Source organism: Citrus sinensis, chromosome 5, assembly GCF_022201045.2.
Source record: "Citrus sinensis cultivar Valencia sweet orange chromosome 5, DVS_A1.0, whole genome shotgun sequence".
Lineage (NCBI taxonomy): Eukaryota > Viridiplantae > Streptophyta > Magnoliopsida > Sapindales > Rutaceae > Citrus > Citrus sinensis.
The window spans coordinates 2,546,529-2,559,489 of NC_068560.1; the positions used below are offsets into that span (position 1 = coordinate 2,546,529).

General features: G+C 34.9%; 1 long non-coding RNA gene across 2 annotated transcripts; it reads left to right on the forward strand.

Annotated features, from left to right (window-relative positions):
• The first annotated feature begins 1,186 nt into the window (after window positions 1–1,186).
• Window positions 1,187–7,092, forward strand: LOC127902103 (uncharacterized). 2 transcript variants are annotated; one of them, XR_008054584.1, is made up of 4 exons: window positions 1,187–1,391; window positions 1,425–1,467; window positions 6,025–6,156; window positions 6,322–7,092. It is a non-coding gene; the product is annotated as an uncharacterized LOC127902103 (long non-coding RNA). The 2 variants fall into 2 exon arrangements; XR_008054583.1 differs by having other exon boundaries at window positions 1,187–1,467.
• Window positions 7,093–12,961: the final 5,869 nt, after the last annotated feature.

Here is a 12,961-nt window from a genome sequence, read left to right on the forward strand (position 1 = left end):
ACTTTCGTTTATGTCTTAACATGAAGAGTAAAGTTGCTTGATTGAATAGTATCATATCACAGGAACTCCAATCTCAATTTCATTGACCGAGCATACCATACCATATGTAGCTCAAAAGTGCAATAACATTGAACATTCAGCTAGCTAGCTTATACTAATTAATTAATACAACTATTAGTTCTTTATGATTAATTAAAAGAGAAAATATTTGACAATCATGAAAACAACAACAATTTACTCCTATAAACAACATTACAAATACATGGTCTATATCGCAAGTTTTTTTATGATTTTAATTAAAAGAGAAAATACAAAGGACATATTATATATAATTGAATGTTCTCCTTGATAATTAGACAAAATAACACCAATCTAGCTAACTAATCCAGTCATCATAATAATCCGATTTTCATTATTTAATTATTTCCAATCATGTTAATTTAATAAAGAGCACTGAACACTTGAGTATTTATATGTTCAACAACTTTGGCCGAGTTTGAAAAACATTAGAGCTGTATTTATGCTTTGTGTTGTTACTTAGGACATGATCACACTACAAGAAAACTGGCAATAGATGACAACCACTTCAGAAAAGATATCTGCTTCGGAATCAAAACTCAAAAGAAATTAATTAAGTTGCTTTTGCAAGTTCTTGCTTCTGGTTTGAAATGATATACATGTATATATAGCGATTGCCCACTCTGCTATTTTGGTGGGTGGTTGGGACGTAGTTTATGCATGCATGCATGTCATATTTTTATTATTTATTTACGTCAATTAAATTTATAGAATTATTGGAGAGTTGGTAGCAAGTCTTTTTCATTGTTGACATTTCTTTGTGGGTTTTATGACGTACAAAGGATAAGGGAAAAATAAATTAGGAAATATAGTATTTGAGTTTAATTAGTGTTTAGTATTTTAATAGAATTAATCTTCTTTTAGTTAGTGTACTTGTTTTAATCGTACTTGTAATGGTAGTTTATTTAGGATTTAAGAGTATTTGTCTTATTTGAGAATAATTATGAGCTAACAGTATATAACTAGAGTTATTCATAATTATTATCATAGTTTTCAAATCTTTCATCAATAATAATATTGACTTTATTTTTTATGTTGGAAGTTAGTAGGGATAAACTAAGTTAAGAATTGTAGATTTTTTTGTCAATTTACTATTAGGTATGTTTGAGGAATTAAATAGAGCGACCATGATCTCCTCCAAGTGAAAGTGAGCAAATGGTTGAGCAGGTCACCTTGACCAGGTGGTATGAGCTTGAGCAGATCACCTCGACCAGGTGCTATGAGCTTGAGCAGATCACATCGACCAGGTGCTATGAGGTGGAGCAGATCACCTCGACCAGGTGCTATGAGGTGGAGCAGATCACCTCGACCAGGTGCTATGAGCTTGAGCAGATCACATCGACCAGGTGCTATGAGGTGGAGCAGATCACCTCGACCAGGTGCTATGAGGTGGAGCAGATCACCTCGACCAGGTGCTATGAAGTGGAGCAAATCACCTCGACCAGGTGCCATGAGCTTGAGCAGTTCACATCGACCAGGTGCTATGAAGTGGAGCAGATCACCTCGACCAGGTGCTATGAGCTCGAGCAAATCACCTTGACCAGGTGTTATGAGCTCGAGCAGATCACCTCAACCATGTGCTATGAGCTTGACCAGATCACCTCGACCAGGTGGTCTAAACTTGAGCAGATCACCTCGACCAGGTGATGACCAAGAATAAAGACTCAATTAAAATAAACCACCACAAAGCTCCTCCGAAAAATCAGGGCACGAATTTGATCAATTAATGGTTATTGGCACGATCTAAAGTCGTGGGTGTGGGGTGTTTATAAAAACCCCGAGAAAACCACGCCAGAAGGGGCTTTTTTTTCTCTTGATCTGACTGAGAAATTCTTTCTGGAGACTCTACTTTACTTTTCTGAAAATTATTCAAAAAGCTTTTGGTTTTAAGGCAATATTTATTAAGCCATATGAGAAATGGCATATTTGGTTTTTCCTATAAACCCCATAACTGACTTGAGCGTCGGAGGGTTTACGCCGGAAAAACTTCCGGCTCCTCTTACCATTCTCTGTAATTTCAGGTGCTTATTGATCGTCAGCTTGAAGATTATATGCTCATGAATGTTCTGCTCATAGTCAGAGAATATTCTCGGAGATTGACCAGCAGCTTCCCACCAACAAATTTAATGCTGATGCAGGGATCTGAAACCTGCATCAGAAACTGAGTCACTAACTAATTGGTTCAGATTTCGGCATCAACATTTGGCGCCGTCTGTGGGGATCGATACGAGAAGCCAATTTTTTGTCTCTACCAATTTGAATCTGGCCGAATCAGAAGTGATTATCAAATTAAGTTTGATGCGAGTAATTATCGACTAAACACTGCCCATAGGCCAACGACCAAATCCAGGTATTGAAAAATTTATTTATTCAATCGGTAAGTCGTCAATGCGGGTTTCCATTTTAATTCACATACTATCTTGATGACTTCATCTAAAAAGTTTAACGGCTTACAATACGAAATTATGAAAATCAATTTATTCGATTGCACAATTTTGGTTATTGTGATCATAAATCCAATTTGAGTATAGGAAATATTGTTTGCCATGCATGACTAGACCATAAATTCAATTTGCTTAAGCTGTAATTCACGTGCATCATTTACTGCATGCCTCGTTTATTGCTAAATAAGTTCTACATTCTGGAAATAGAATAAAGAATAACCTCCAGTAATTAGAACTGAAGTGAATTTTAACAAAGTTAGGATTTGAAGTCCAGTGCATGGCATGAGAACTTACAGGAATCATGTGCTTGCCATTTGTCTTTAGTTAATCATGTGCTTGCCATCCAATTGTCAGAACAACATGCTTACTTTAATCGCTTGAAAGCATGTGCTGCACACTTATCGTTTTCAGAATTACCTGTTTGGCTTTTATGTTTAAGAACATATCCATGCCTTTGTTGCTTAAGCTACCTTAGATTAACTATTTGTTATTGTGAAATTTCTGGGTAAAATCAAAAGGAAGATAATCACATAATCAGGACATGATGTTAAGCCCACCAATTATTTGATAGAAAGTCTAAACGAATTATGTTATTTTTCTACTCACATTTTTCATAAGTTATAGATCATTTAAATGTTTTATTAAGCTTATAAAATGATATGCTGAGTAAGCTAGATCAGAATCAAGGAAGGCAAATGGAAGGCAAAGCATTAATAATAAAAAATAAGTTGGGAAAAAGGCAAATGATTGTCCATTCAGGAACAAAGAAATTCTTTCTCAGTTTTTTTCAATTACCATGAGCGTTCATCAAGCAAGTATGAAGGTTTTCACAGTGATAATGAAAGGAAGCTCAGAAGCTGTAGGGGAAGTATAGTCACAACAATAGAGCAGAACGAAGTTCACAAAAAAAAAAAAAAAATTTACCAAAGGTCAGAAGCCATATTTCAAATGGTCAATTACAGGTGCACTCGAACCACTTCCTTGATTATTTTATATCATTCAATTTTTGCAAATTGTAATACTGCTATTGTCGCAACTTGCCTATCTTATGCACATTAAAACTAATTAGATTAGTTTGCAAATGCATCCCATTTTTTAACTAAAAAATTATTCTTAGCTGAATATTCTTTTTATCATCACGCATATGTTTAGCATCAATGATGCATGCATGAGCACAAATCTCTTGTTGAGACATGTAACTTTAAATTGATAGTGCATTATGGAATTGATGATCTCAAAATGTTAGGAATTCATTCCACAACGATCCTGGAATATCAGGAGTAAATTATGCAGTCATATGGGAATGTGAGGAATTAGTACTTGATTTCACAACATGATAACATAACCAATCATGTATAAAATAGATACATAGATATTTTATCAATTTAAGAATTGGACATGCTTTTTTAACTATTCAATTCCAAATTTTACATGGGAATAATATTATAAAGTCATATTTATGAGTGCAGTGACTTTTTAATGATCATGGAGCAGCTAGTTTGTAGTATTATGGCCAATTCAGATTTGGCTCAGATCGCTAGACAAGTTTTTCAAATTCTTTTACAGAACAGATTCATATTCAAGGATTTGAATAAAAACCTCAAATGAGAGCACATTGGCTGCACACGTTTGCAGGAATCAGACAGCTCATTTTCGTCTGAAGAATATGCAGGGAATTCTGTTATGCAATTTCACTACAAAATGTCAATTTTGATACATTTGCGAATGAGGCAAGCTATGCACCTGGAAGGAGACATTGATGCAAAAAGTTGCATCTTAATCAGGTTAGAAATTTTAACAAATTTATGTCTTGATGTCTACATGAAAACATGCATTTGCAGCCTTTATTTGCGGCTATAGTATTTACCTACTAGTAATTTATCAAATGAGGATAGTTTGTACATGTCAAACTGATAGAGCTCATATTAAAGCTAGTGATATAACTCAATCAACTTAATATCTAGAAAGTTGCTCAATATGAGAATGATTTATGAAAGGGCGTGCATGCTATTTCGCAAATTCTACTAAGGCAAGCAAGTGCCTCTTCCTGCTCGGTCGTCTAAAGGACCGGCAGGCTATTTCACAAATTCTACTAAGGCAAGCAAGTGCATATTCCTGCTCGGTCGCCTAAAGGACCAGCAGGCTATTTCGTAAATTCTACTAAGGCAAGCAAGTACTTATTCCTGCTCGGTCGTCTAAAGGATCAGCAGCTAAAGTCTATTAAATTTTACTAAGGCAAACATGTGCCTATTCCTACTCGGTCGTCTAAAGGACCAGCAGCTAAAGTCTACTAAATTTTTTAAGGCAAGCAAGTGCCTATTCCTGCTCGGTCACCGAAAAGACCAGCAGGCAGACTAAAAATTTTACTAAGGCAAACATGTGCCTATTTCTGCTCGGTCGTCTAAAGGACCAGCAGCTAAAGTCTACTAAATTTTTTAAGGCAAGCAAGTGCCTATTCCTACTCGATCATCGAAAAGACCAGCAGGCAGACTACAAATTTTACTAAGGCAAACATGTGCCTATTCCTGCTCGGTCGTCTAAAGGACCAGCAGCTAAAGTCTACTAAATTTTTTAAGGCAAGCAAGTGCCTATTCTTGCTCGGTCATCAAAAAGACCACCAGGCAGACTACAAATTTTACTAAGGCAAACATGTGCCTATTCCTGCTCGGTCGTCTAAAGAACCAGCAGCTAAAGTCTACTAAATTTTTTAAGGCAAGCAAGTACCTATTCCTGCTTGGTCATCGAAAAGACCAGCAGGCAGACTACAAATTTTACTAAGGCAAACATGTGCCTATTCCTGCTCGGTCGTCTAAAGGATCAGCAGCTAAAGTCTACTAAATTTTTTAAGGCAAGCAAGTGCCTATTCCTGCTCGGTCATCGAAAAGACCAGCAAGCAGACTACAAATTTTACTAAGGCAAACATGTGCCTATTCCTGCTCGGTCGTCTAAAGGACCAGCAGCTAAAGTCTACTAAATTTTTTAAGGCAAGCAAGTGCCTATTCCTGCTCGGTCACCGAAAAGACCAGCAGGCAGACTACAAATTTTACTAAGGCAAACATGTGCCTATTTCTGCTCGGTCGTCTAAAGGATCAGCAGCTAAAGTCTACTAAATTTTTTAAAGCAAACATGTGCCTATTCCTGTTCAGTCGCCTTAAGGACAAGCAGGCGAATTCTATAAAATTTTACTAAGGCAAACATGGGCCAACTCCTGCTCGGTCGTTTGAAGGACCAGCAGCCATATCTTGCAAAATTTGCTAAAGTAAAGATTTGCCCAAACCTGCTCAGTCGTGTGAGGACGATTGGGCAAAATTCGCAAAAAATATTCATAAGGCATAGGTTTGCCAAAATTATAAACTTTATAGTTTCCAGTGTTGATTTGTTTTACTTTCAACACTAGAAACTGGGGGACTGGTGTTTGAGGAATTAAATAGAGCGACCATGATCTCCTCCAAGTGAAAGTGAGCAAATGGTTGAGCAGGTCACCTTGACCAGGTGGTATGAGCTTGAGCAGATCACCTCGACCAGGTGCTATGAGGTGGAGCAGATCACCTCGACCAGGTGCTATGAGCTTGAGCAGATCACATCGACCAGGTGCTATGAGGTGGAGCAGATCACCTCGACCAGGTGCTATGAGGTGGAGCAGATCACCTCGACCAGGTGCTATGAAGTGGAGCAAATCACCTCGACCAGGTGCCATGAGCTTGAGCAGTTCACATCGACCAGGTGCTATGAAGTGGAGCAGATCACCTCGACCAGGTGCTATGAGCTCGAGCAAATCACCTTGACCAGGTGTTATGAGCTCGAGCAGATCACCTCGACCATGTGCTATGAGCTTGACCAGATCACCTCGACCAGGTGGTCTAAACTTGAGCAGATCACCTCGACCAGGTGATGACCAAGAATAAAGACTCAATTAAAATAAACCACCACAAAGCTCCTCCGAAAAATCAGGGCACGAATTTGATCAATTAATGGTTATTGGCACGATCTAAGGTCGTGGGTGTGGGGTGTTTATAAAAACCCCGAGAAAACCACGCCAGAAGGGGCTTTTTTTTCTCTTGATCTGACTGAGAAATTCTTTCTGGAGACTCTACTTTACTTTTCTGAAAATTATTCAAAAAGCTTTTGGTTTTAAGGCAATATTTATTAAGCCATATGAGAAATGGCATATTTGGTTTTTCCTATAAACCCCATAACTGACTTGAGCGTCGGAGGGTTTACGCCGGAAAAACTTCCGGCTCCTCTTACCATTCTCTGTAATTTCAGGTGCTTATTGATCGTCAGCTTGAAGATTATATGCTCATGAATGTTCTGCTCATAGTCAGAGAATATTCTCGGAGATTGACCAGCAGCTTCCCACCAACAAATTTAATGCTGATGCAGGGATCTGAAACTGAGTCACTAACCAATTGGTTCAGATTTCGGCATCAACAAGGTAGTTTATTAAGAATTATCTTATTTGGTTTATTAATTTTAAGAAATTAATAGACAGTTGGTAGCAAGTCTCTTTTTCATTGTTGACAATTTCTTCGTAGGATTTATTTCTTAGCTGCGGGCATAGCATATCTTATTTGATGTACATCGGCATCGATAAAATTTAGAGTATTGTTATATGTACTGAAATAGAACAAAATTTAATTTAAAGTGCAGAAATGATAAAAATATATTATCTTGTAGTAATTTTTTTTTTGTAATTAAATTTTTTTATGTGATATGTTGTTTTTTATGTACATATTATTGTCGTAAAATTTAATATCAATTTTGATTGCGATGTTAAACATATTACGTATCTAAGTTTTTTGAAATCTTGGTTAGTAAAATCTCTTTTAGTGAAGATCTTACAACTTGACCTAACATAAAATAATGGCGGAAATGATTATTTAAATCATGGATGAACCAACTCCTTACAAAATATTATTTGTCAAGTGCAGTACATAAAGTAATTGGGAGCTCGGATAAGGATCGCTTTCGGATCCTATGATCTTGAACCTTCTCAATCATGAACTAAAATCGTTGTCATTATTTCGTGTAAACATGAAAATTATAATGATCATTTTGTACAAAATTATGGTGATATATGTTCATTATAGAATAATAATATAAAAGAATTCCCCCAACAAGGTGGGTTTGAATTTTTACCATTCACCTTATCCACAGCCACATCAACATTCAATTTATACCAACCCACTGGAGGCACCTCCCATCTCTCAACAGATATATCTCTATTAGACTGTTCAGAATCCTTACTAATAGATTGCATACAAACAAAAGATTGGAACAGCCCTTCGATTCGTTCAACAACATGTGACGCCGCCATTTTAACATTCTCAAACAACCATTTATTTCGAGCTTCCCAAATACCCCACAAAGTCAGCACAAATAGAGACAAGTCAGTATGTGTAAGCTCATACCTTGCATATTTAAACAGCCCTCACAAATCATAGTTTATACCGTGCACACTCAACTCCAAAAACTTACTTAATCTCCACACCTCTTCGGCCCAGTCACATCCTACCAATGCATGCATCACTGATTCCTCCCCATGTCCACACACACGACAATTTGAAACATTTACAACTCGTTTTTCCTTTAATTTTTCCATTGTAGGCAAAATATTTGAAAGAGCTCGCCAAAGGAAAATTCTCAGCTTGGGAGGAACATTTAGGGAAACTAAGACTTTATTATTACTATTATGATCAAATCATGTACATTTTAATGTATATAAGAAACAGAACTAAGGAAAAATGGAAGGATATTAATCATTCTAATCAAAGGTTAATTAGGCAGCATTTTGGCAGTTCTGGCCACATTATCCTAACGAAATGATGTTTTGGAAGGAAACTAAGACTCGATTATTGCTATTGTTAGACCAAATTATGAAAGGCCCAAATCCTCAAAAAATATAGGCTCAATAAAAATATTTTACATGAAATAATCTAGATCTATTATCTATAAGAATGGCTTAGGTATTTAAAATTCTAAATGTAAAATACAACAAAACGCCAAAAGCGTAATTCTATAAAAAAAAAACTTAAGTCCATTCTTTACAAAGAATGACGTAGGTAGGTTTTAGGTAGATTTTGGAATATAAGAGAAAGGGACAAAACTTAACTAGGAACAAAGAATTTATTTTTGGGATGCAAAGTGCCTCACTTAATCGAGGGATGTAGGTTGTTCTAGGCTCTTATAGAGATTAAAGAAGAATGGGCAGAGGATGGTTATGGTGAGAAGTTTAGATTTGTTGAGTCCATCTCATTTGGGTGGGCCAAGCCCAAAGTTAAATAAGTTTAGGCAATTAAGTAATTAAAGAAAGGGAAAATGACTGACACACTCTCAATGTTTAGATAAAGGGACAAAAAGTTTCCTAATATTTCAAAAAAGATATTTACACCCTCATTTACTAACGAAAACCATTTCTTTTAACATAATTTGTAATTTTAACATGTAATTACCATTTTACCCTACTAGCACATAAAAAATTAATTATTGATTGTCCAATTTGTCCATATACTTTTAATAAAATTACGAATATACCCTCATTACCCAATTCCTCTATTTAAATTTTTGTCAAACTTTCTCTTCAAATAAATAAAATTGATTATTAATGTCATAAGAATAACAATTCTCCACATGTCAATCATTTAAACTTGTATAATCAACAAAAAAATAATCATGCTTAAATAATCATAAATGATTGACATATGGAGAATTGTTATTCTTATGGCATTAATAACCAATTTTATTTATTTTTATTCTTCAGTAATGGATTAAATTTATTTGGTTTGAAGAGAAAATTTGACAAAAATTTAAATAGAAGAATTGGGTAATGAGGGTATATTTATAATTTTATAAAAAATATGGACAAATTGGACAATCAACAATTATTTTTTTATGTGCTAGAATGATATAACGGTAATTACATGTTAAATTTATAAATTATGTTAAAAGAAACAGTTTTCGAAAGTAAATGTTGGTGTGGATGTCTTTTTCAAAACATTATGTGTTTTTTTGTCCATTTATGTAAATGTTGGGGGTGTGTCAGTCATTTTTCCTTAAAGAAACATTGAGGGGCTAAATGAAATTTTACAATAAAATTTGACTATATAAACAAGCATAGGTGTGTGCGTGCAAGGGAAGCCGCGAGAGAGAGAGAAAAAAAAAAGCCAGTAGAGGTTTTTAATTTGGGGGCAAGATTTTTAATCTTTAATTGAGTGATCGGAAGTCGAAATTAACTCCATTTTCTCCCAAATTTTGAGGATAAGTTCCTAATATCACCCTCTACAATCTTATTGGTTTTGATTTTTATTTTATCCTCTCTTTGGCTATTATTTGAGATACCCACTTGTTAAAGAGACAATTATTAGGCCATTACTGTAAGCTAAGACTATTAAGATTCTTGATGTTGTTAGCTTCTAGATTTATCTAGAAAAGAATTTGTGTTGTAATCCCATTAATATAGTGGAAGATTATATCGAACTATTGTCCCGTGATTTTTCTCGATTTGGCTTTTCCACATAAAAATTTGCGTCTCTTGTGGTTGGTTTTTGCTTTGAATTTTGTTGGTCTATTTTTCTGCCTATTTATTTGTGGTACACATTCTATTTTAATCACACAAAGAGAGAAAGAATTTTATTTCTACTATTTGCAGCTGCTTGTGGTAGTCCCTTTCCTAACAAGATCTTGAATAGAGAGAGAATTTGAAAAGATGCTCTTGACTAGCAAAAAAACAAAAAGGAGGTTAGAGACGAAGTTGGTAGTGGCCGGCGATCACTCTCTAATGTTCAAGTCAGATTTTAGGACTATTTTGGTGTCAAAAGCTTGCAAGCTCTTGATAATGGCAGCTGAAAATTGAAGATTGACTCAGCCTTTCGTGGAGTTGTGTTTTTTAGTTATGAATTAGAAAAAATAGAACTTTGATGTCATTATATAGAGTACCCTAGCTACCTTGCCACCTAGAGCATTTCCATTGGCAATTTGCTTTTTTTACAAAGATTTTTCGTCCTTTTACACTTATTATCATTTTAGGTTGTTAGGATTATTCTTGGAGAGCACATAAATTGTCCACTTTTACATGTGGTGCATATTGCTGGGTGGTCCAACATACTTCTACAAAGATTGTCTTGGCAGTTTTTGGATCGCCAGTTATGGAGCACTATCCTTAATGTGTTGTTTTGCGCTTTTTATAGGTGTGACAGCATGTTGTCCCCTCTTTTTCAGCAAAATATTCCTTAATTGATCTAGAAAATCAGTTTTACTTAGGTACTTAAAAGTATTTCTAAGTAAAATGCGTAAAAGATAAGTCTTCGATAAAGCACCAAAGGCTTGATTCTTCAAAGAATGACCTAGTTCTATTCTAAACAAAGAATGACTTACGTCCACATTTTATAAAGAACAACCTATATCTATTCCTTACAAAGAATATCTGGATAATTCAAAAATATTTTTAAGTAAAACGCTCAAAGAGCAAGTCTTCAATAATTTATCAAAAAGCATGATTTTTTGAAGAATTACCTAGATCCATTCTTTACGAAGAATTATCTAGGCCCATGTTTTACAAAGAACAACCTAGGTCCATTACAAGGAACGACTTAGGCATTTAAAAAATATTTTTATGTAAAACGTCTAAAGGGCGATTTTCAATAAAGCGTCAAATGCGTGATTCTTCAAAAAAATGACCTAAGTCCATTCTTCACAAAACATGACCTAAGTTCACTAATTATAAAGAACGACCTAGGTCCATGCCAAACAAAAAATAACCTAGGCACTTAAAAGAATTTCTAAGTAAAACACCCAAGGGGAAAGTCTTTGACAAAGCGCCAAGACATGATTCATCAAAGAATGATCAAGTTTCATTATTCACAAAAAATGACCTAAGTCCAGTTTTTACAAAGAACGACCTAGGTCTATTCTTTGTAAATAATGAGTAAATAATGACTTAGGCCTATTCTTTACAAAGAATGACTAGTCACTTAGAAAATGTTTCCAAGTAAAATGCCTAAACGGTAAGTTTTCGACAAAGCATTGAAGGCATGATTCACCAAAGAAAGACCTAGTTCCATTCTTTACAAAGAATGGACCTAGGTCAATTACTTACAAAGAATGACTTAAACATTTAAAAAATATTTCTAAGTAAGAGCCTATGGGCAAATAAACATTCTATAAAATATGCCTAGTAAGTATACATTCTACATAATGTGCTTACGGGCAATATACAATACACATGCTATAGAATGAACATGCAGTCAAATATACATTCTACGAAATACACCTATAAACAAATACACATTTTACGAAATGCGCCTATAGGTAAATATATATTCTATAGAATAAGTCTGTGGGTAAGTACACATTCTACTGAATGCATTTACAAGCAACATACATTTTATGAAATGCACTTACTATAAATATACATTCTACAGAATACACCTCTGGGTAAATACGTATTCTACAGAATTAGCCTATGGGCAAATATACATTGCACGAAGTTAGGGTGTTAAAAAAACCCGTCTAATCTGAACCCAGAATGGACCTAGATTATGCGGGCCAGGTATCACCCTAGCAATACCTGGCCCGGAGATGAAGTTAGGTCAGTCCTGACCATCACTTGATAAGCCTGGGACCTGACCCAGAACTCAGATTTTATAAAATATATTATAAAATATATATTATTTTAAATAGCTATATTTATTTGACCTATTTTTACATATATGTAAAGTTTTAAACATTTAAAGCTCATATCTTCATGCTCAATTTCATTGAATTAAATTTAAAAATTACAAAATTACAAAAAAAATATACATATATAATATTAAAAAACATAACCCAAAACAAAAAATCCGATAAAAAATTTGGCCCAATGTTGGACTTTTTAAGCCTGGCCTAAGTGTCTAAAAATTACATTCATGTCAGATCTGGGCATTGCTATACTTGACTTGGACCCAGATTTTGCCAACTCTACTATGGACAAATACGCATTCTACGGAATGTGCTTATAGTCATATATGCATACTAAGGAATGCATTTACAGGTAAATAAATATTCTATTGAATGCACCCATGGCCAAAACGTGCTACGTAATGCTCCTACGGGCAAATATATAAATCTTATGGACTACACTTACGGGCAAAATATTACAAAATCAATCCTGTAAGCAAAAAACCAATATAAGTGCCGAATTCAAACTCAAGCCCTATTAAAAGTCGGGCCCAAAAACATGGCAAATATCCAAAGAATACTTGTCATGAACAAGTATTGGTGCATATGAATATTTGTCTCCATGTATGAGCTTTGGTTGACACTTATCATAACAAAAGTGCCACATAATCTCTCCAATTAACTCTAAGATGCCTACATAAAGGCTAGATCCCATTTGAAGATAAGGAAAAAAAGGGGAATAAAATGAGTACAAACACTCTATCCATTTCACTTTAAATTTTTTC